We start from the raw sequence: 3,050 nt of genomic DNA, 5'->3' as shown, positions 1-3,050 counted from the left end.
AGTCATTTCTTATTGATAAACTACACCATTGTTGGTCAGAAATAACAAAATGGTCTATTCAAGAATGAGGCCTGTGTCTTTAATATTAAATGAAAGACGCAGGCCTCAACGTATCAGTCTATAAATCTAATATTAAATTAGACTTATCGACTGACACGTTTAAATAAGAGCCTTCAATAAAACACGATTTTCTAACGACAGCACTTCGCATTTTTTTGTTTTTCAGACAATTTCAAACAAACAAACGAATTTCCTTTGCTGCTATTAACGCCTGCACCTAATTTCAAGAATGGAAGAACTGCACGAGGTGGGTTTGAACGAGTTTAGACCATAAGTGGCAATTTAATGGTTGTATTGAAGGTCGCATCATTAAGAAAGGGGAAAATGAGAGCATTAACGCTTAACCACAAAAACAGCTTTCGAAATTGATTCCCATACTTTCTCTTAAATTGATAATATTTCATACATTGTCTATACTAATATTATAAAGAGGTAATGTTTGTAAGTAAGTTTGGATGTAGCAGGTAATCTCCGAAACTATTCATCCAATTTCAAAAATTCTTTCACCAATAATTATAATGGAACTGCAGGGTGGACACACGCTGTATATCATTGCGTTGAACATTCAAATAAATTAAAAGATATCATCTAGGTTAAGGCTCTTATGTCCAACAGATGACGCTACGAGTACGACGCCCTAAGTTTGCTTTTCTGTGAGGATAAACTAAAACACATCATCACCTATCTTTATAAGTGAAAATGTAATGTTCATTTGTTCCTACCGATTCCTTTGAAATTTTGACACAATGCTGCATTCGAATACGCACGTGTTTTTATATAATATGTCGAAATTTCCCCACTGGAACAATAGAAAAAATTAAGGCTTACCGTAAAGAACTCTGCTTCTATTTATACTATTTTAGATGCAGTTTTTGATTGCGTTTTAATAGGGTACGTCAACAGAATTTACACTAAATAGAGATTTTTCGATATTTCCCCCGCGGGAGAGAGATACAGGATTAAGGCTTACCGTGAAGAACTTGGCTTCTATTATACTATTTTAGATGCGGTTTTTTGCTTTTTGATTGCGTTTTAATAGGGTACGTCAAGAGAATGTACTAGTACATTAAGAAGGGATTTTTCGAAAAATTTCCCCTCCCCCACGTGGGAAATGTTATACATTTGTAATAGATACATTTTGAGTCGCAACAACGCGTGGCAGGGCCTGCTAGTTTTAAATATTAGTAAAAATATTTCAATGTCTTAACCTAATGTTCGAACCGTTTTAAATCGCTTTGTCTCTGCCAACCGTTAGGCCTTATAATTGACATATTTTCAAAAGATCCATAAAATATATCAAGAATTCGCTTCATGGTTGAAAAACTGCACTCAACACATGCACTCGTACCGTAAAAATCAATATTAAATCATATAATTCTTTTATCTGAGCAACACCTTATTGTTAATACGTAATTAACTGTTTTGTGACTTCGGAAAGCTGGGACGACAGTTCAATGAACTTTGATAGTTACGCTTTCGTAACATCCTAATGTTCTATACTAAAAACCGAGTTTATATTTGACGACAACGATTTATTTTTCGATATTAACTTCGTAAAAACAAATATAATAATAAATAACTGAATTATTTAAAATTCAGACTAAATGCTTATAAAACAATAAATGAATTATCTAAATTTACCAACATCTATGTTTCATATAATTAATCTCTCTACTTTTAAGATGTAAAGTTATATAACAAAAATATATAAATTACTGTCTGTAAGATGTGCAACTAATACTACATAAAAACATTTTGTTCGGAAATAAAATATTTTATAACAATAGACGGGACATGTATTAGAGCAACGCTTATCGTACCTTGTGTGTTCACACATGCATTTAAAGTTTTTTTTTTTTGTCATATTGTTTAGTCTGCTACGTCTCTGTGTAACACGTTGTTTCCCCTCATTCAGCTTTTCTTCATGTTACATCGAACTGTATATTTCTGTGTGTCGTTAGATTCGTGTATTTGCATCATTTTTTGACAAACTTGATATTTACAAATTCTCTTAGTCCAGAGTTAGCAAACCTTTCACTTCGCGTACAGAATAGTAAGCATACTGTATGTTTAAAAATGTTTATGCATGCCAAAGTTTTAGAATAACAATATTCAAAGAAATAAAATGAATATTGTTATTCTAATATTCTATTTCTTTAATTATACCGTAATAAACGTAACGAAGCCAATTGAAAAAAGATAATCGGATGATAAACAGAAATCATGTGATAAGTTACATGCCAGATGAACCTCAACACAAAAAGGGGATTATGTAATAAAACCCGATTAGTTGTGATGAGTTCAAGAGATCATGTCATTGAAGCCGAAGTGCTTACTGGGTCCGGATCGGGACAGATAATCCTGATACCACGAACTAATTTAACATATAAAGTTTCTGGTTACCCATTTACCCTGAAATAAAGACAGTTTCCTGTCAAGGCTTCATTTGCAATGACCATCAATAAGTCACAAGGACAGACTCTTGACAGGGTTGGAATTTTTTTGTCTGAACCTGTTTTTGGACATGGACAACTTTACTTTGCTTTTTCCAGAGTAAGGAGAGCAACTGATGTCAAAATCAAGATTCTGAAAACATCAGAACAAGGCAAATTGATTCCAAATAATAATACTTTTTTTTACCAAAAATGTTGTGTATACAGAAGTTTTATGATGGGATAAATGATGGAATACAGAATACAGCTAAAGATTATCTTCAGTCTGTAATACAAAAATACTGTTTGCTGTGTATTGATCTGTTAACATTACTAATTATTAAATAAATTACGTAATCAATTTGGTACTAGAGGTAAGCGTTAGACGCCATCTCTTATTAATATTAATAATTATCAATAATTTTTTAATTAATTTAAATAATTTGGAACCGCTGGGAGAAAAAATTGGCCCGGAGCGGGACTCGAACCCACAACTCCTGCTTACCGTGCAGATGCGTTGCCAGTTACGCTACCCGGACCTCCGATCCGATCTCCTCT

The sequence above is a fragment of the Centruroides sculpturatus genome, unplaced genomic scaffold (assembly GCF_000671375.1).
Source record: "Centruroides sculpturatus isolate CEXI.00-Female unplaced genomic scaffold, Cexi_2.0 scaffold174, whole genome shotgun sequence".
NCBI classification, from domain to species: domain Eukaryota; kingdom Metazoa; phylum Arthropoda; class Arachnida; order Scorpiones; family Buthidae; genus Centruroides; species Centruroides sculpturatus.
This window is presented reverse-complemented; position numbering follows the sequence as displayed.